The sequence below is a fragment of the Schistocerca nitens genome, chromosome 1 (assembly GCF_023898315.1).
Source record: "Schistocerca nitens isolate TAMUIC-IGC-003100 chromosome 1, iqSchNite1.1, whole genome shotgun sequence".
In the NCBI taxonomy this organism is placed as follows: domain Eukaryota; kingdom Metazoa; phylum Arthropoda; class Insecta; order Orthoptera; family Acrididae; genus Schistocerca; species Schistocerca nitens.
This window is the reverse complement of record NC_064614.1, coordinates 536,886,641-536,907,996: the sequence shown is the minus strand read 5'-3', so window position 1 is coordinate 536,907,996 and position 21,356 is coordinate 536,886,641. Positions and strand designations below refer to the sequence as shown.

Genomic DNA, 21,356 nt, shown 5'->3' with positions numbered 1-21,356 from the left:
GTCTTTTGAATAGAGATCTGGAGTCCAACTTTTTCAGCAATTTCTGACAGCTTATTGATCTTGTTGACTGCTGACTCTACGTTGTTAGCAAAAATGGCCAGGTCATCCGCAAAGACCAAGCAGCCACGTTGTTCTTGGGACCAAGTCTGAACCGCTCTTCATTTGTTTCTTCTTGGGCTAACAACTTTCTCCACTCTCGAATCACCTTTTCCAAGACGCATTTGAAAAGGAGTGGGGATAGTCCATCTCCTTGTCTTACGCCCGTTCTGATTGTAAAGGGTTCTGATATCTCACCCATAAATTTTATTATTGACAGTGTGTTAGTGAGAGTTTGTTTGATGAGCTTTCTTGAAGTATCATCCACCCCAAACTCTTCGAAAATATTCATTAATGCCTGTCGGAGGAAGAAATATTTTTTCACACTACGGTTTCTATAACGCTCTCGTTCAGCTTAAATGAACTCGTAGTGAAGACTCAGGGATACGTATATCTCTTTCGTTAATCTTACTTGGTAAGAGCCCTACACCAAAGAACAGTACTCAAGAAACTATCGAACGAGTATTATCTAATCGAACTTCTTCGTACAAGAATTACACTTGCTTGGAATTCCTGGTCTAAATCTCGTCTATCTGCTGATTTATTTGGCGGTAGAGCTGCAGACGTTGTCTAATAGGTCATTTATATGTATCGTGAACAGTGGTGGTCCTATCACACTATCTTGCAATACGCTCAGCTGGTGACTCCAGTGAATGGAAAGCACTCAATCTGGCGGCCCGTGTGCTGTCACTCACACACACACACACATCATATGCGCCCTTTGTTCTTTGTTTGTTTTATATGGAGTTTTTGTGATAGGATGTACTGCTTTGGCAGCGCTGAATCTCACCTGTTGTTCGTGATGGAGGTTGTCACTGTGACACTGATGCTGTTGTCATTCTATTGGCCCTCTTATGAACACGCCACCGACAACTGCCGTCAGCTTCAGTATTCTCTTCGTCTTCAAATCCCACATACCCGATTGTAGGAGCAAGGACATGATTTTCTACCTGGAACAGAGATGATGGCATTGATGAAATTTGATTTCATTATGTTGATAATGTTGCACAGTGACGTAAGTCAAATATAGCTCTGAGCACTATGGGACTTAACTTCTGAGGTCATCAGTCCCCTAGAACTTAGAACTACCTAAACCTAACTAACCTAAGGACATCACACACATCCATGCCCGAGGCAGGATTCGAACCTGCGACTGTAGCGGTCGCGCGGTTCCAGACTGTAGCGCCTAGAAGCGCTCGACCACTCCGGCCGGCGACGTAAGTCAACAACTGACTTGATGTGTGCTGTAATTTTGTTTCGACACCATTTTAAATAAACAGGAATACCAAATTGTCGCAGTTTTGTTTTGGCCGATTTTGGCAATGAATAATCATCCAACTCTGGAATATTCATATGGTGTTTCCTTTTTTAGTTTTCAATAGTTAGCAAAGGGATGGCTGAATTCAATCGTGGCCGCACTGCTTTTGAATATAATCCACGCGAAGCATGTTCTAAAACTTCAGAGTCTGAGAGAAACCTCAAGAGAGTGCATAAAATATTACTGTACGGTGGTCAATTATATATGACCCTATAGGCATATCAGAAGACAGAGCGCTGTACGATTTAGCCTACATCAGGAATTTATTCTGAATAATTTCGCTCAAGATTGATGCCACAGTTTTCGAATGCTGATAAACGTATGTAAAATGCTAAACTGTTTATCTCTGCTATAACCGGACCATTTAAGAAGAATGAGTCTGTTGTACGCAGATATCTTACTGTGTACGAGATTTGGGTCTATCACTTCATCTCATAAATGAGACTGAAGTGTAAGCTTTGGGTTGAAGTCGGTCACCCTGCACCAGAAAATGCAAAGTAAATTTACTCTATCGGAATTATAATATTTTTTCGGATGTAAAAGAGTTACGCTTTGTGGACTAGTCTGCTGGATCAACAGAATGAAAACTTACGTGAGAGGATTCCGAAGTGAGAACAATATCGTATTTCATGAGGACAAGGCCTCTGTCCACAAAGGTGTTTTGTCTGTGGCTCTCTTGATGTTCAGGTTCATGACAACACTTTTTCTTTTCTTTTTCCGTAAGAGTTCTCGAAATAGTGTTGCTAGTCCTATGCAAAAAACCAATTCTAGGCCGTCAGAGGAGAGGAAACTGATAAATTAAAAGCCAAGACATAATTACTTATTTACACATTGCAAAATCAGCAACTAAGAGTTTTCCTAGTTTGTGAAAGCTGATAATATTAATTAACCAATGTTGTGTCTTGAATACGTTTGGAGCCCATTGCTGTCATAGTTCTCAGAGCTTCTAGAATCCTCTTCAGATTCCTGAATTAATTCATTTAATCCTTCCCTTCCCGTCTCTTTCAAGAAATTTAATCACCCCCCCCCCCCCCCCCCCCCCCCCGCTCACTCCCGTCTGATCACGTTTGCGTTTGGTGCTCGCCAAAACTCTCTCCCAAGTTTTCTTCTGGCAGGCTGATACAGTCCTCTGAGTCAGTCGTCTGCGGGCCTTAAATCCTCAGTATGTGATGTGCCGTAATAGGTTTGCTCCTGGACTTGGCGACAACTGACGTTGCGGCTTTCCTATCGTTCTCTCTTTCTGGCACCACAGAATGTGTCATAAGGCATTCACTCTTTACACCATATTTACTGAGTACATTTGGTGCTGGTATGAAGCTGGAGTGATTGATCTACAGATGTGTGAAATTATAAAGTTCAGTCTGGCCATCAACGGGCGTTAGCCGGGTGATACTGATACACTCTCTCCCAACCACTTTAACCTATCTTTCGGCCTCTTACTGGCTCTCCCAGATGATCATGTTGGCCCCTATAATGATGAGATGCGTCAACGCTGCTCTCTTTGCTGACCAATCCTTCTGTTTGCCAAAATTAAAGGAAATTGCAGATCGCACGAAATTGCACCCCAGAGCGACATTTGTTCTGGAAACCATGGGCTCCAGATTAACGACAGGGAACGCTAACGGTTGGTTGTGGACGGGACAAGGAATGATGGTTGACGCTAAGTTGACATTCAAAACTAGAAAAGGCGTCTTTCAACTGATTTCTGTGGGGGACTAGTTTATTTACCTGGGACTGCAATTTTCTACTTGTGAGTGCAGCCACTTTCGCCAGAGTCGGTAAGGCGAGGATCAGTTTCAGTTTCTCTCACGTGCGCTAATAAAACTATCCTGTGGCTTCACACCTTGATGACCGTGATTATTCAAGGCATCAACCCAGGCCTGCCTTTTTGCAGGAGTCGCGCGGGATTAGCCAAGCGGTCTGAGGCGCTGCGCCGGCCGTTGTGGCCGTGCGGTTCTAGGCGCTTGAGTCTGGAACCGCGTGACCGTTCTAGGGGACTGATGACCTCAGATGTTAAGTCCCATAGTGCTCAGAGCCATATGAACCATTTTTTTTTAAGGCGCTGCAGTCATGGACTGTGCGGCTGGTCCTGGCGGAGATTCGAGTCCTCCCTCGGGCATGGGTGTGTGTGTTTGTCCTTAGGATAATTTAGGTTAAGCAGTGTGTAAGCTTAGGGACTGATGACGTTAGCAGTTAAGTCCCATAAGATTTCACACACATTTGAACATTTTAATTCTGTCTTCCTTTTTTTTTTTTTTTTTTTTTTTCAAGAGTGCTTGTTGAGGTGCTGTCAACATTTGATGTTTACATGTGCAGAGCCATAGTATCTTGACTAGCATTGTCATTCTCCCATTGCCTTCTGTGGCTAGGCAAGCAGCCATCCTGCCATCTTGGCCGTCTGCTTAGGTTGATGAATCAATTTGTCAGCACGCAGGCGTTGTGAGTTCTCGAAGACGAGTTGTCACGGAGGGTTGTAGAGCATGGAATTAGGAAGCATAAGTGGCATTTGCGATGAAATTATGGCTTAAATCGTAACAGCAACCCCAACAGACCGACTACAACGGTGGATGGTCTTGCTCTCACAAGGTCTATTCACACGCCAGGGCAACACACAGTTCTACGCTAGACTCTTCATCAGCGGCGGCGACTTGTATCATGGCTGCGACAGCAGGATTAACTAACACGTGGCTAGAACTTATACGGGGTGTTACAAAAAGGTATGGCCAAACTTTCAGGAAACATTCCTCACACAAAAAGAAAGAAAATATGTTATGTGAACATTTGTCCGGAAACGCTCACTTTCCATGTTAGAACTCATTTTATTACTTCTCTTCAAATCACATTAATCATGGAATGGAAACACACAGCAACAGAACGTACCAGCGTGACTTCAAACACTTTGTTACAGGAAATGTTCAAAATGTCCTCCGTTAGCGAGGATACATGCATCCACCCTCCGTCGCATGGAATCCCTGATGCGCTGATGCAGCCCTGGAGAATGGCGTATCACAGCCGTCCACAATATGAGCACGAAGAGTCTCTACATTAGGTACCGGGGTTGCGTAGACAAGACCTTTCAAATGCCCCCATAAATGAAAGTCAAGAGGTTGAAGTCAGGAGAGCGTGGAGGCCACGGAATTGGTCCGCATCTACCAATCCATCGGTCACCGAATCTGTTGTTGAGAAGCGTACGTACACTTCGACTGAAATGTGCAGGAGCTCCATCGTGCATGAACCACATGTTGTGTCGTACTTGTAAAGGCACATCTTCTAGCAGCACAGGTAGAGTATCCCGTATGAAATCATGATAACGTGCTCCATGGAGCGTAGGTGGAAGAACATGGGGCCCAATCAAGACATCTACAACAATTCCTGCCCAAACGTTCACAGAAAATCCGAAGTAAGAGTGATTTCAGGTGTGCCGCAGGGTAGTGTCATAGGACCGTTGCTATTCACAATATACATAAATGACCTTGTGGATGACATCAGAAGTTCACTGAGGCTTTTTTCAGATGTTGCTGTGGTGTATCGAGAGGTTGTAACAATGGAAAAGTGTACTGAAATGCAGGAGGATCTGCAGCGAATTGACGCATGGTGCAGGGAATGGCAATTGAATCTCAATGTAGACAAGTGTAATGTGCTGCGAATACATAGAAAGATAGATCCCTTATCATTTAGCTACAAAACAGCAGGTCAGCAACTGGAAGCAGTTAATTCCATAAATTATCTGGGAGTACGCATTAGGAGTGATTTAAAATGGAATGATCATATAAAGTTGATCGTTGGTAAAGCAGATGCCAGACTGAGATTCATTGGAAGAATCCTAAGGAAATGCAATCCGAAAACAAAGGAAGTAGGTTACAGTACGCTTGTTCGCCCACTGCTTGAATACTGCTCAGGTGTGGGATCCGTACCAGATAGGGTTGATAGAAGAGATAGAGAAGATCCAACGGAGAGCAGCGCGCTTCGTTACAGGATCATTTAGTAATCGTGAAAGCGTTACGGAGATGATAGATAAACTCCATTGGAAGACTCTGCAGGAGAGACGGTCAGTAGCTCGGTACGGGCTTTTGTTAAAGTTTCGAGAACGTACCTTCACCGAAGAGTCAAGCAGTATATTGCTCCCTCCTACGTATATCTCGCGAAGAGACCATGAGGATAAAATCAGAGAGATTAGAGCCCACACAGTAGCATACCAATAATCCTTCTTTCCACGAACAATACGAGACTGGAATAGAAGGGTGAACCGATAGAGGTACTCAAGGTACCCTCCGCCACACACCGTCAGGTGGCTTGCGGAGTATGGATGTAGATGTAGATGTAAACTGAACAATTGCGTGCGAATTCTCGTCAGCCCACACATGTTGATTGTGAAAATTTACAATTTGATCACGTTGGAATGAAGCCTCATCCGTAAAGAGAACATTTGCACTGAAATGAGGATTGACACATTGTTGGATGAACCATTCGCTGAAGTGTACCCGTGGAGGCCAATCAGCTGCTGATAGTGCCTGCACACCCTGTACATGGTACTGGTTCTCCCGTAGCACTCTCCATACAGTGACGTGGTCAACTTTACCTTGTACAGCAGCAACTTCTCCGACGCTGACATTAGGGTTATCGTCAACTGCACGAAGAATTGCCTCGTCCATTGCAGGTGTCATCGTTGTTCTAGGTCTTCCCCAGTCGCGAGTCATAGGCTGGAATGTTCCGTTCTCCCTAAGACGCCGATCAATTGCTTCGAACGTCTTCCTGTCGGGACACCTTCGTTCTGGAAATCTGTCTCGACACAAGCGTACCGCGCCACGGCTATTGCCCCGTGCTAATCCATACATCAAATGGGCATCTGCCAACTCCGCATTTGTAAACATTGCACTGACAGCAAAACCACGTTCGTGATGAACACTAAGCTGTTGATGCTACGTACTGATGTGCTTGATGCTAGTACTGTAGAGCAATGAGTCGCATGTCAACACAAGCACCGAAGTCAACTTTACCTTCCTTCAATTGGGTCAACTGGCGGTGAATCGAGGAAGTACAGTACATACTGACGAAACTAAAATAAGCTCTAACATGGAAATTAAGCGTTTCCGGACACATGTCCTCATTACATCTTTTCTTTATTAGTGTGTGAGGAATGTTTCTTGAAAGTTTGGCCGTACCTTTTTGTAACACCCTGTATAGGTACTTACAGTGACAAGTCCTTGGTTTGCTGCCAGGCCACCTGGAACGCTGCAAGTTCTTCAATCCTTCCTCATGGCGGTTTTTTATTGGGTGATTTAAAGTCTTACGTATTTGTTTTCGTTTCACAGTAAACTGAAGCTGATTACATCGCATTGTGTTCCTAATTAAAATTTATTGCGTGTATTGTACTCTTTGAATTGGATTGTAAATATGTTGCTCGCATGTGAAATATTGGATGAGGTAAATGATTTAATATTTGTTTTTGTTTTACATAAAACAGAAACTGGTTTCGTGATATGGTGTTCTCTAAGCACTATGGGACTTAACATCTGAGGTCATCAGTCCCCTAGACTTAGAACTACTTAAACCTAACTAATCTAAGGACATCACACACATCCATGCCCGAGGTAGGATTGGAACCTGCGACCGTAGCAGCCGCGTGATTCCCGAATGAAGTGCCTACAGCCGCTCGGTCACAGCGGCCGGCTATGGTGTTCTGTGGATGCATGTAATACATTTGTTCCTCCTTACAAAATCCGTGAGTGATCTGATCGATTCAAACGCGTTGCAAGTATGTTGGTCGTATTCTACTTTATTTTTGTTCGCATCCATTTTCCATAGTGTCTCGAATTTGATGGAGAACTCCACGTTAGTAGCTTTTGACAGAATTGATGTTCATCTTTACTACGTCTTGTCACGGAATGAGTAAGTGATTGTGATTTGGATGATGTTGCTTGTTGTCACTGAGTATGCTTTGTAGTCTTAGGGACTGCAGCATTCTTCTTTGTCAACGCTAAAAATGCTATAACAGGTATGCAAATGTGTTCACACGTTATTAACAGGTACCATAGACAATAAATTTTAGCGGAAATCAATGTACTTTAATTATCCTTCAATTCCAATGAAAATTTTGGAGGTCTCCATTAAATGCGAGGTAGTACGGAAAAGGCAGATGCAAACAAAAAGTAAGCAGAATACGAGCAATGCAGGGTGGTCCATTGATCGTGACCGGGCCAAATATCTCACGAAATAAGCGTCAAACGCAAAAACTACAAAGAACGAAACTTGTCTAGCTTGAAGGGGGAAACCAGATGGCGCTATGGTTGGCCCGCTAGATGGCGCTGTCATAGGTCAAACGGATACAGATTTACGCACATTTCTGCTATTTTCAAATTTAACTGCCAAGCCACTTAGAACACTACTGTCGTTCCGTATTGAAACATGGGCTGTGCATCTCTTACATTTTGATATTTTCGTGTTCCGTGGAATTAACGCCCAGCCGATTCAGAGAGAGTACAGTGTAGGTAGGAGATAGACTGCAACAGTGAGGAGGTTACAAAAACACGTTGCCCAGTCCAGCTTCTGGAACCATGGGCTGCTGTGGAGTGGCATGACGTCTTGGCTGCCTCTAGTGGCCTTTGGGTAGCTCCACTTCTGAACGTCAGAGGGTGCCTGGAAGCTGGTGACCATGACAGTATTTGATAATGCTGCCCCCATAGCAAACACTCATGCCGTAGGCGAATTTATTGATACCAACGAAAGTCACAGGTGGAAGATGGAGGCCTGTGAAAAGTGGGCTGTCCACAAGGAGCTTAGAGGCAGAAACACGTTAGTTCAACACCACTATCTCCTGGCGGAGGATGTGGTCAGCAGCCCTAGCAAGTAGCCTGAAACCATTCGACCTTACGAGAAGTGAGCTGGTGACGATTGTATCGAGGGTCCTTCTGGGCAACATTGTGGCTGCTCATCGGTTAGCTACAATGATTCTCACGTACATAATGCCACGGATTGGCGTTGAATGTCAACCGGAGCTTGTGTCACAGGCGCAATACGCTATTTTTTTACACTGGGTTAACGTGTACTATACTTATCTAAAACTGATGTACGAATGCAGACGCAAGCGATGAATGGAAATTTGTGCAAAGGCCGGGATTCGAATCCGGGTCTCCTGCTCACAAAGCAGATGTGCTAACCACTACGCTGGTCTGGCACAGTAGCTTCGAACAAGCGCGTGGACTACCCCAGCATGCCTCCGTCCTCACCCTCCTCAGTTAAAGTTCCCATTGACGACTCAGCCCACTTGGTGTCCTAACCTCTCCCCCCCCCCCCATCCCCCCCCCACCACCATAAATTCGAACAGCATTGCAGAGGCTCTGGAATAGCACCTCAGCGTCCAAAAGAAACGAGAGATCCTTCCTGAATCCAAGACACAGATGCTTTAATCAAATGAAATCATGTGGTTCCACAGACCTTTTCATGTCTCAGACAATTGTGACGTGTAGTCAGACTGAAGTGATGAATAAAACTTTATACGAAGGCCGGAATTCGAACCTGGATCTCCTGCTTACTAGGCAGATGCGCTAATCACTACGCCACCCTGACCCTAGCACATATCCCTCCCTCCACGGAGGCATGCTAGGGTAGTCCGTGCAATTGTGCAAAGTCACTGAGTCAGGGTGGTGGAGTGATTAGCGCAACCGCCTAATGAGCAGGACACCCAGTTTCGAATCCTGGCCTTCGTACAAATTTTCATTTGTCGCTTCAGTGGCCATATACACATCACAGATGTCTGAGACTTGAAAATGTCTCTGAAAGCATATAGTTTCATGTGTAAAATTGTGTATTCTTTCTTGTGATGTATTGTTAAACCAGAATAAGGAGATTTATACGGTTTCTCCTCACGGGAAAAACGTTGGACAAAGTGCAGTGACTTTAAATACGAATCGGTCACAAAATTTCACCCGCAGGCTGAAAAATTCTTGTCCTCGACTCTGAATCCCGTAACCGTTTTGTTGATGGTCCTGTTCCTTTCAACTGCTGCTAGCAGCGTAATGTCCTACGCGTTCCGGTAGCCGCCTTGACGGGATGGGGAGGAGGTCGGAGGTGGCTCTGCCGCCGCAGTAAGCTGAAGGTTGCAGCGTGGTGTGCTTGAGTCACAGTTGACACTCCGCGCGGCGTGCTGGGTATCCGTGTCCGAGCGGGCGGCGCTAATGGATGGCCTAGGATTAGCGGCACGTGCCCCAAAAAGTAAACCACCCCGCACCCCGGCGCGCCCCACGCAGCGCCGCTCGCCGCTATTCATGAAGGCGTTGAGTCAGGCGCAGCCCCGCCGGATTGGTCCTCTCCGCCGGCTCTGACGTGGTCTCCTGCCGCTCCGCAACGCAGCCTTTGTACTTGGTTGTGTTTCGCCAACGTGTTCCGAGGCACTGTTTGCTGCACTCTTGATATCTTATTTGTTGGGTGGTGTGGAAAGCTACGCATGCAAATCTCAGTTATTAGATATTAGGAATGGAGTTGAATCTCTCTATAAGACGATCTTGTACGTGAACAGTGTTTAGTTTGTACATTTGAGAGTTTTCTGCTATACAGAGAAGAAAAGCGGTCTCGCAAACAGCTTCTGAAACGGCAATGATGGACATTTGGGTAGAATAATTAAGACGTAATAGATCGTCTAGAAAGTATATTAAAAAACTGACACTATCAGTGAACAATGTTGAAAGCTCATTTTGATTTCTCCTAGACAGCGTTCAGTTACGAACAAGAAATCTATGTCATCTTTACTGAGGGAAAATGGATGGTTTGTCCTCTATTAAAAATAAAGAACGGAAATTTTTGTGATATAACTGTATATTACGAAAACGTTTGTCTTTCATCAAAAACGGATGAAGAAGCGTCTTTTGGCAAATCTATATGCTAATCATCTCGCCAGAAATGGGCTACCACTTGCTGAAAAGCGCAGATCCTGATACAGGTAAGGTCCGGCTTTCTAAATAATCAGTCGTTAACCCCACTTTCTTTTTTTTTTTACGTAGAACAGACATTTATCAATACCCTTACGATTATTGCACATAGTAACATCACTATAAAATTTAACATTTAAATGTATAACAGAGAAATTTTGCCTTGTGCTATGTCTCGGGTTCCTTCCATCATATGAATGAAAGCTCAGCACTCTGGAACATTTCAGTCTTAACTGATCACTACTGCGGCTATCTTTTTTACTGTGAAGCATCTACTGTTCTGACAATGTGATGCATAAGATATTTCCCTCAAGTTACTAATAACTGGCAGTGACTGGGAAAGGTGGCGCTTCAGTCCTATCGCTCTTTTATCTGGTGTGCATGATACATAAGGCTGACGAAATAGCCTCAGACTTCAAGAAGAATGTGATAACTCCAATTCCAAAGTATTCAGGTGCTGACAGGTGTGAATAGTGTCGGATTATCAGTTCAATAAATCTTTGTTCCGAAGCACTGGCACGAGTTATTTACAGAAGACAGGAAAAAACTGGCAGAAACCGACCTGGGGAAATATCAGTCTGGATTCTGGAGGAATGTAGAAAACACACGAGACAGCAGTCAACCTACGATTTATCTTAGAAAACAGGCTGAAGAAAGACCAGTCTACGTTTATATCACTTTCAGATTTAGAGAAAGCTCTTGACAATGTAAGTAACACCGAATGTTAATTTCCAATCACGAAATTTATGCTACAAAAGTTGATTCTAAACTAAAAAGAGAGAAAAACACGACAAATTGTAACTACCACATAGTACTTTTATTATATGTATAAAAATAAACATGTATTACAGGCCATTGAAGATGCTTCACAAATAAAAGAATCGAAACGTGTATAGCAATAAACAATGATGATGACGACATGTATGATCGCCAAAATATTGTGCCCGTTGGACACTGTAGACCGGCAGTACACCCGTGGATATTTTGATTATCAAATACGCCGGGAGAAACTCAAGAATCACAATAAACAAACTGTCTTCAGTTAGTTGCATATTTGGAACATACCTCCACAAATGTTGACTAGATTTCACTCTTTGAAATTTTGAAAGCAGCAAGGATAAAACACATGGAGAGAAAGAAACGAGACTGCTATTGTAAGAGTCGAAGGATATGATATACATTATGTGGAATGAGCAAGCAGTTAAATGAAACCAAGAAGAAGTTTGGAAAGGGAATTGAGTTCAGAGAGGGCAAATAAAAACGGTTGCCGACGACACTGTAATTCTGTCGGAAGCAGCAAAAGGTTAGGAAGAGCTGTTCAATGGAATGGACAGTGTTCTAATAGGACCAGGGTGGTCCCAAGTGTTTTGACCTTTTAGTAGACCACGATGACGATGCGAGTGGTTGACGAGGCAGCAGGTACGAAGAAACAGTTCTCCAAACGTCGTGGAAACATAAAGGCAGAGAAAATGATAACTGGTTTTCCTTAGCACAGTACATCAGACATAGCAGTCAGTGGCGGGTGTTGTTCCTCGGTGGCGTTATTTGCTTGGCTCAGTACGCGGCAGCAGGAGACAGACCCTGCACGAAGACTCAAGGCTAGCGAGACAGTCATGGAAGAAGCGAAGTCAGCACCACAACGGCGCAGGAACTATCGGACTTACCGACGCCAAGCACGCGGCGATAGCAAACTCCGGCTTAAGCTGATCACGTCGTTAGGTGCAGGTGCAGCAAGCAGCCAGTAGCCAATAGCTCACAGGAGGCGCGGTGCAGGAGCCACTGAAGTCCGATCTGAGAACCAGGGAACCCAGAAAGCGTTCTGGAGTCGACTGATGTCCAGCAGTAGTAGGCTCCCAGCCGGGACTCGTCAGCTCCCAGCAACACCAGAACGAGACGATATCCCTGAACTAGCAAAATGGTTCAAATGGCTCTGAGCACTATGGGACTCAACTGCTGAGGTCATTAGTCCCCTAGAACTTAGAACTAGTTAAACCTAACTAACCTAAGGACATCACAAACATCCATGCCCGAGGCAGGATTCGAACCTGCGACCGTAGCGGTCTTGCGGTTCCAGACTGCAGCGCCTTTAACCACACGGCCACTTCGGCCGGCCCTGAACTAGCAGCCAGCGGAGGCACCGTCTAGTTCAAGTTGAGACGATACGTCCCACTTGGTGCTGAGCACTTCTCGGTGTGGACTGCGGTCGGTGACAGGTAGCTGCTTCGCTGGGGCAGTCAGTATTTATGGTCATTCGACTTGGCTCTGTTATGGCAGGATGTCACTTTTGTTCACGTAGTTCACGGAACCAGTGCACTGCCAGGCTCAGGAAAGGTGTAATTCAGGTCACCACTGCAGTGGCCCAGGTCTCGTAACATGTCGTGTTGTCAATGTTCCAGCCCTGGTAGCAGGTGACAGCGCCTAGTGTGTGGTAACCGACCTCACTTCTGTGCTTAAACGGAGGCTCCAGTCGTGGTAGCTCAGCACCTTCCATCTTCTACAAGAGAATGTGGTAGTCAGCTTTCTGGCTTGCCTGGCCTCAAGTTACAGATGTTGTTTTGGAAAGGTCGTGGCGTAAGAGTGTTATGAAAAGAGGTTATAAGATGATAGCAACAAAAGAAAAACAAGGGCAATGGAATGTAGTTGAGTCACATCATGTTATGCTCAGGTGGTTAGATTAGAAAATGACACACTAAAAACATTAGTAAGATTGCTTTTGAGCTACAAAGTAACTGATGGCGGCTGAAGTAGAGAGCATATTCACATGAAGTGCTGAGTGCTATTGACAAGGGATTTCAGATCGATTCCGTATTTTTGGGTTTCCGGAAGGCATTTGACACTGTACCACACAAGATCGTAGTAAAATTGCGTGCTTATGGAATATCGTCTCAGTTATGTGACTGGATCTGTGATTTCCTGTCAGAGAGGTCACAGTTCGTATTAAATGACGGAAAATCATCGAGTAAGACAGAAGTGATTTCTGGCGTCCCCAAAGGTAGTAGGCCCTTTGCTGTTCCTTATCTATATAAACGATTTGGGAGATAATCTGAGCAGCCGTCTTCAGTTGTTTGCAGATGACGCTGTCGTTTATCGACTAATAAAGTCATCAGAAGATCAAAACAAAATGCAAAACGATTTAGGAAAAATATCTGAATGGTGCGAAAAGTGGCAGTTGACCTTAAATAACGAAAAGTGTGAGTTCATCCACCTAAGTGCTAAAAGGAACTCTTTAAACTTCGGTTACACGATAAATCAGTCTAATCTAAAATCCGTAAATTCAACTAAATACCTAGATATTACAATTACGAACAACTTAAATTGGAACACATAGAAAATGTTGTGGGGAAGGCTAACCGAAGACTGCATTTTATTGGCAGGACACTTAGAAAAAGACTTACTAAGGAGACTGCCTACGCTACACTTGTCCGTCCTCTTTTAGAATACTGCTGCGCGGTGTGGGATCCTTACCAGATAGGTCTGACGGAGTACATCGAAAAAGTTCAAAGAAAGACAGCATGTTTTGTATTATCTCGAAATATGGGAGAGTCTCATAGAAATGATACAGGATTTGGGATGGGAATCACGAAAAGAAAGGCGTTTTCCGTTGCGACGGAATCTTCTACGAAATTTCAATCACCAACTTTCTCCTCCGAATGCGAAAATGTCTTGTTGACACCGGCTTACATAGGGAGGAACGATCACCATGATAAAATAAGGGAAATCGGAGCTCGTACGGAAAGATATAGGCGTTCATTCTTTCTTCGCGCTATAGAAGAATGGAATAATAGAGAATTGTGAAGGCGGTTCGATGAACCCTCTGCCAAGCACTTAAATGTGATTTGCAGAGTACCCATGTAGATGTAGGTAGATGTAGATGCATATAAAATGTAGACTACATGTAACAAGATAACCATATCAGAAAAAGATATAACATATATTAAGTGTTAGCAAGTCTCTTCTGAAGGCATTTTAAATGAAGCGCCAAAGAAACTAGTATAGACACGGTTATTCAAATTCAGAGATACGTAAACAGGTAGAGTACGGGGCTGCGGTCGGCAACGCCTATATAAACCAACAAGTATCTGGCGAAGTTGTTAGATCGATTACTGGTGCTACAATGGCAGGTTATCAAGATTTAAATGAGTTTGAACGTGGTGTTATAGTCGGCGCACGGGCGATGGGACAGAGCCTCTCCGAGGTAGCGATGAAGTGTTGATTTTCCCGTACAATCATTTCACGAGTGTACCGTCAATATCAGGAATCCGGTGAAACATAAAATCTCTGACATCGCTGCGGCCAGAAAAAGATCCTGCAAGAACGGGACCAAAGACGACTGAAGAGAATCGTTCAACGTGACAGAAGTGCAACCCTTCCGCAAATTGCTGCAGATTTCAGTGCTGGGCCATCAACAAGTGTCAGCGTGCGAACCAGTCAACGAAACATCATCGATATGGGCTTTCGGAGCCGAAGACCACTCGCCTATCCTTGATGACTACACGAGACAAAGCTTTACACCTCGCCTGGGCCCGTCAACACCTACGTTCGACTATTGATGACTGGAAACATGTTGCCTGGTCGGACGAGTTTCGTTTCAAATTATATCGAGGGGCTGGAGGTGTACGGGTATGGAGACAACCTCATGAATCCATGGACCCTGGATGTCAGCTGGGGATTGTACAAGCTGGTGGAGGCTCTGTAATGGCGAGGGGCGTGTGCAGTTAGAGTGACATGGGACCTCTGATACGACTCTGACAGGTGACATGTACGTAAGCATCTTGTCTGATTACCGGCATCCATTCATCTCCATTGTGCATTTCGACGGACTAGGGCAATTTCAGCAGGATAATGCGACACCCCACACGTCCAGAATTGCTACAGAGTGGCTCCAGCAACACTCTTCTGAGTTTAAACAATTCCGCTATCCACAAAACTCCTCAGACATGAACATTATTGAGCATATTTGGGATGGCTTGCAACGTGCTGTTCAGAAGATGTCCCCACGCCGTCATACTCTTACGGATTTATGGACAGGCCTGAAGGATTCATGGTGTCAGTTCCCTACAGCACTACTTCAGACGATAGTCGAGTTCATGTCACGTCGTGTTGCGGCACTTGTGCGTGCTCGCGGGGCTCCTACACGATATTAGAGAGGTGTATCAGTTTCTTTGGCACTTCAGTGTATTTGGAGTGTAGCCTTGTATCGAAGTTAAATGTGTAGAATAATGGAGCGCCGTCAACAAACTAGCAGTTCAACAGCAACAATTACGGAAGGAATAATAAGTGGCTGGGCACCAAGGGGTAGGCATGCCAGCTTTAGCAACAGGGCTGTTCAAACATCGCAAGACGGAATAGGCCCAGCGCCTCAATTCAGCTATCGTGGCAGTTTAACTGTGAACACTTACATCTGTTTAACCACTATACCCAGTATGTAATCAGATGCCGAAAGAAAGATACTTAGTACCACTAAAAAAAAAAAAAAAAAAAAAAACCTAATTTATTCACGAAATAGAAAAAATACGAGATATTGGGCTTGTTCTTTGTTATGTGTTTTTCATCGGATGTAAGTAGAGAGGTCCAAATTACCGTCACTCCATGAAAATTTAGGTTTTTCATGATTTTACTAAGCTGCTTGAGACAAACGCCTGGATGACACCTTTCTAGAGGGGACGGCCAATTTCCTTCCTCAACAGTCTTAAAACCGAACTTGTGTTCTGTAGCTAATGATTTCGTTGTCGACGGGACTTTAAAACCTAATACTCTTTCGTTTTTAAGTTCTCCTGCCATATTCTCCCGTCAGTCGGCCCTATATGCTCGTTATTTTTACTTAATACGAGGGGCGTTCGATAAGTAATGCAACATTTTTTTATTAGTCAATTTCGGTTTCAAAAATATGGAATTCATTCTGCGACATCGTGGAATATTCGCGCTTCATTCCCTTATAGTTTTAAGGCGTTTCGGTAAGTGGCCGCGCTATACGTGCCCTTCAAACTGGCCCCTGTAACGGAGGTGCGTTCCAAGCGGAGAGCTGTCATAGAGTTTCTTCTGACGGAAAACCAGAGCATCGCCGATATTCATAAGCGCTTACAGAATGTCTAAGGAGACCTGAAAATGAACAAAAGCACGGCGAGGCGTTGGGCGAGACGTCTGTCATCATCGTAAAAAGGTGACAGTGCACAACTGGACGTCTTTGTTGGTAGTGCTGACACGCTTGGGAACTCAAAGTTGTGTACTTGCTGTGTTCCTCGCCGCCTAACAGAAGACCATAAAGGGAACATCTAGGGGAACTGCTTGCGCATTACGAGTCCAATCGTGACAACTTTTGTCGATCATCGTCACAGGCAATGAAACAAGGTTTCACCACTTCAAACTGGAAACGAAACAGCAATCCATGGAGTGTTGTCGGCCGCTGTGGCCCTGCGGTTCTAGGCGCTTCAGTCTGGAAAGGCGCTGCTGCTATGGTCGCAGGTTCGAATCCTGCCTCGGGCAAGGATGTGTGTGATATCATTAAGTTAGTTAGGTTTAAGTAACTCTAAGTCCAGGGGACTGATGACCTGAGATGTTAAGTCCCATAGTGCTCAGAGCCATTTGAACCATGGAGTGGCGCCACACCACCTTTCCACTTCCGGCTTCCATCTGCTTGGCCCATTGAAGCATGCACTCCGCGATAAGCGGTACACGGATGATGGGGATTATTGATATAGCTCAGATGTCGACCAGCAGAGTGGCACAAGGCGGGCATACAGGCTCTCCCAGTAAGGTGGCGTACGGCCATCGTATTGAACAGTATTATGTTGATAAATAAAGATTTGTAGCTAAAAGAGTGGGGATTAATATGGTGTATTGGAAAATGAACCTACTTTCAGAAAAAAAATGTGTTCCATTGCTTATTGAACGCGCCTCATGTACATCCAAAAAGTCCTCAGGAGTCCTCTTATAGTCTGTACAAGTATTTTCTAAGCAATAAATTCCCAGTCGATATAATGAATTTCCCTTACTATTTTATCACTTTTACCCTAGATCAGGATAAACGGACATCAGGAGCGTTCGTCAGTGTAAATGCTTCAGGTTTTGCCAGCCGTTGCAAACAATTCGGTGCCACAGTACCAGCCTTAATGCCGTTATTGCCGAATGTTGTCTGTATCGTAGTGTTGTGTTTCTGTGCTGCAAAGAACAGACCGTTTGAGTTTGCGTAAAAAATTGAGGGGGGTCGACGAAAGAAAGTGCTAATTCTTGGTTTTGCGAGTATTAGTTTGATCATGGTATTAGTTGTGTATTTGAAAGCACAACGTGCCGGTAACAAGCACTTCAATTTTTACCTGAAGAGAAAACCGGCATCCACATAAATGATTTGATCTAAAAAAATGGCTCTAAGCACTATGGGACTTAACATCTGAGGTCATCAGTCCCTTGCACTTAGAACTACTTAAACGTAACCAACCTAAGGACGTCATACACATCCGTGTCCGAGGCAGGATACGAACCTGCGACTGTAGCAGCAGCGCGGTTCCGGACTGAAGCGCCTACAACCGTTCGGTCACATCGGCCGGCTTATTTGATCTTATTGTCTTTAATCAACATATAACATTCAACAACGCCAAATTGCCGTTTCGTCGGTTAAGACTTTCTTCTGACGTCCACTTCAATTAAATACTGTTCACCTCCGCGGGGTAGTTTTAAATCCAAAGTTGCTGTAAAGGAAGAACAATTTTTTTTCCGTTGGAAGCATTTCAGTAGGAATGTGGTAGTAACTTACTGTGCTCCTGTTCACTGGCCGCGACAGTGTAATAACATCCACGACGCGCGGCCGCTCGCCCCCCACCGACCATAAAATAAAACGTGAACAGACAGTACCTACAACTAAGCTTATATGATAGTTAAATTTCACACCCTCAATCATTCACCACCACTCGAACTACTTCCTGACGACTTGTCTAACGAAGACCTAAAGGGTTAATATTTCTTATCAAATGTTGGCAGGAGGACGAGATGTGGTGAATTGATAGAGGACTCTCATCTATCCCCACCATGACTAGCCCTTCGACGAACTTCAAACAAGGGGGCGAGCTATCTAGCGATCATATTTCATCAAATCCAATATTTCCTTTGGACACATTGTGTTGTCTTTGTAAAAAGACATCTTCCCTACAATATATTTTTGTCATCAGTCTTCTGACTGGTTTGATGCAGCCCGCCACGACTTCTCCTCTTGTGCCTACCTCTCCATCCAAGAGCAGCACGTATATTCCGCGTCCTCGATTATGTATTGGATATATTCCAGTATTTGTCTTTAGCTACAGTTTTGTTCTCTACGGTTCACTGAAGTCTATGGAAGCTATTCCCTAACGTTTTAGCACATATCCTATCATCTTGACCCTTCTTTCAGGTAGTGTTTAGTGTTTCCCGCACATTCCTTTTCTCGTCGATTCTGAGGAGGATCTCTCATTCCTTATCTTATCAGTCCATTACCTTCCAGCATCATCACATCTGAAACGCTTCGATTCTCTGCTCCCTTGGTATTCCCACAGCCCATGAGACATTGCCATAAAGTTCTATGCTCTATATGTATTTTCTGAGAAATTTATTCCTCAAATAACATGTTTCATACAGCTATACATGTTGTAGCCAGGAATGACCTCTTTACCTGTGCTGAGCTGCTTCCTGTGATCTCCTCTCTTTGTCCATCATCCGTTACTTTTATTACTGGGTAGAAAATTCTTTCACTTAAAACACTACGTGGTCTCCAATTTTGATGGGAAGTTTATAGCTAGTCACATTTCTGCTAGTGCCGATTACTTTCGTCTTTCTTTGCTATCTGTCCACATTCGGTGTTCACTTATCACGTTTCGTAGATCGCGTCAAGTTTTACATTAACAGAAGAATTCTAGACACTTGATCTATACACTGAATCTATATGGTCCTACTTACCTCTATGCTGCTTATACTACTTATCTCTAAATTTGTTTTCTTGCATTTAATTAAAATAGGTCAAATCATACATCGTTGTTGATTAGCGTATCAAATTAAAGCTGAGCCATTTTACAGCCACCTCTGACTCCTCTTAAAGTGAAACATGCACAATGCTTAATTTATTGTTCATTAGAGAATTGCCTTGACATGTGTCAACTGAAGTGAGCTATATTTGTCTGCAAACTAGCGATGGAAATAAAATATTTCATAAACTAAATGATAGCAGCTGTCATTTGTATTTACAATTAATTTTGCACTTCACAAAACGAAAACATGTAGAATCCTATTATACCACCGATCCACTGTTGGAATTAGTGAACTAGACCATTTGCCTCTGTGTGTCATTTGGAGATATGAAATGGAACCATCACATAGGCTGGACCATAGGCAAAACAGGTGATAGACGTTGGTTCATTGGAAGAATGCCGGAGAACTGCAATGACTCTGCAAGGGAGATTGCTTACAAAATACTCGTGCGACCCATCCTACAATATTGCGTGTCTTGGACCTGTACCAATGGCTCAGAGGGGATACTGAAAGTATACAAAGAAGGGCACCAGGAACGGTGAAAGGTTTGTCTGATACATGGGAGAGCGGCACGGAAACGCTGAACGAGCTAAACTGGCAGACGCTTGAAGACTGACGCAAACTGTTCCGTGAAAACCTGCTCAGTAAGTTCAAAGGATCAACTTTAAGTGATGAATCTGGATTGTATTACAACCCGCTACAAATAACTGCAGTAGGGACTACGAAGACAATATTATATTAAGTTCAACACGCATAGAGGAGTCCAGGCAGTCATTCATCCCGCATTCCATACGTGAAAGAAACGGCAAAAAGCCCTAACAACTGGTACAATGGAGAGCGCCTTGTACCTTGTACTACACAGTGTTTGCAGTGTGAGAGTGTGTAGATGTTTTTTTTTTTTTTTCCATTCAAACAGTCGTGTGATTGTTCCTGACTTAATCTGAGGATAGCAATGTCGTCCGCAAATAGTATCATTGTTGTCCTTTCCACGCGAATGCCACACCTAAATGTAAAGACAGTCTTTCATTCTTAATCTTCCCTCTTGGTTCTTGTGCATGTTGCATATTACTTGCCTCTCCCTGAAGCTTATCAGGGTTTTTCTGCGGTCCGTTGTGTCCGAGCTGTGCTAGGCGCATCTGTCCGGAACCGCGCTGCTGCTACGGTCGCAGGTTCGAATCCTGCCTCGGGTATGGATGTGTGTGGTGTCCTTAGGTTAGTTAGGTTTAAGTAGTTCTAAGTCTAGGGGACTGATGACCTCAGATGTTAAGTTCAATAGTGCTTAGAGCCATTTGAACCATTTTCAGGGTTTTTCTGAGAACAAACAATTTTCACAATTTTATGTGGTCGAACCCTTTTTTTAGTTCGACAGATCCTATGTCTTGATCCCACTTTTTGACTAAAGCATCAGGGATATGAAAATTGTTACAGATGTGCGGCGGGCAGAGGTGTCAGTATATTCCGTGTGTGGTGAGGAACTGGCAGCTGCAGGCGGGCTATGGGGAGGCTGTCTGGTGGGGAGGCGAGCGCATCGCGTGACTGCGGGCCACGCCCCCTGACGTTCCCGCGCACGCCAGCAGGCCGCATCGCGGCATTGGGCCCACGTGGCCGCGATCTTCCACTATGACGCGCGCACTCTAGGAGACCCTCGGGGCGAAGGTGGCTGATTGAGGAGTCGGCGGAAGTCACTGACATCGACCAGTATTGCGTGCATTTTGGCCGCTGGCAGCCTTATCTGGTAGATATCTTGACTGTTTGTTGCTCCGTAGAAAGTAAATATTTGTTGAGTAACACCTTGTAAAACCCATCAGCTGCATTTAAACTGGTTTTCGAGTGTAGAACCCATCGTCAGTTGCATCTGATATAACGTGCATACTGTCATGTAGGACAGATTTCATACATAGTTATGACTAGATTTTAAATATCCGCGTGGTTGTATGGTTTCCAGATGAACATCGATTTGAACATGACAAGAAATTTATAACTATCGCGAACGTAATTTATATAGAGATACGTATTGTGTAAGAAAA

At 44.3% G+C, this 21,356-nt stretch overlaps 1 long non-coding RNA gene across 2 annotated transcripts in view; it reads right to left on the bottom strand.

Annotated features, from left to right (window-relative positions):
* Nucleotides 1-21,356, bottom strand: part of LOC126236306 (uncharacterized) — a 423,963-nt gene that overhangs the window by 191,175 nt on the left and 211,432 nt on the right. Inside the window, exon 1 of one of the 2 annotated variants that reach the window (XR_007544893.1) lies at nt 887-967. The exons of the other annotated variant lie outside the window; for it this stretch is intronic. This is a non-coding gene — a long non-coding RNA (uncharacterized LOC126236306). Of the gene's footprint in view, nt 1-886; nt 968-21,356 lie in introns of those variants that run through there. 2 annotated transcript variants of the gene reach the window in all.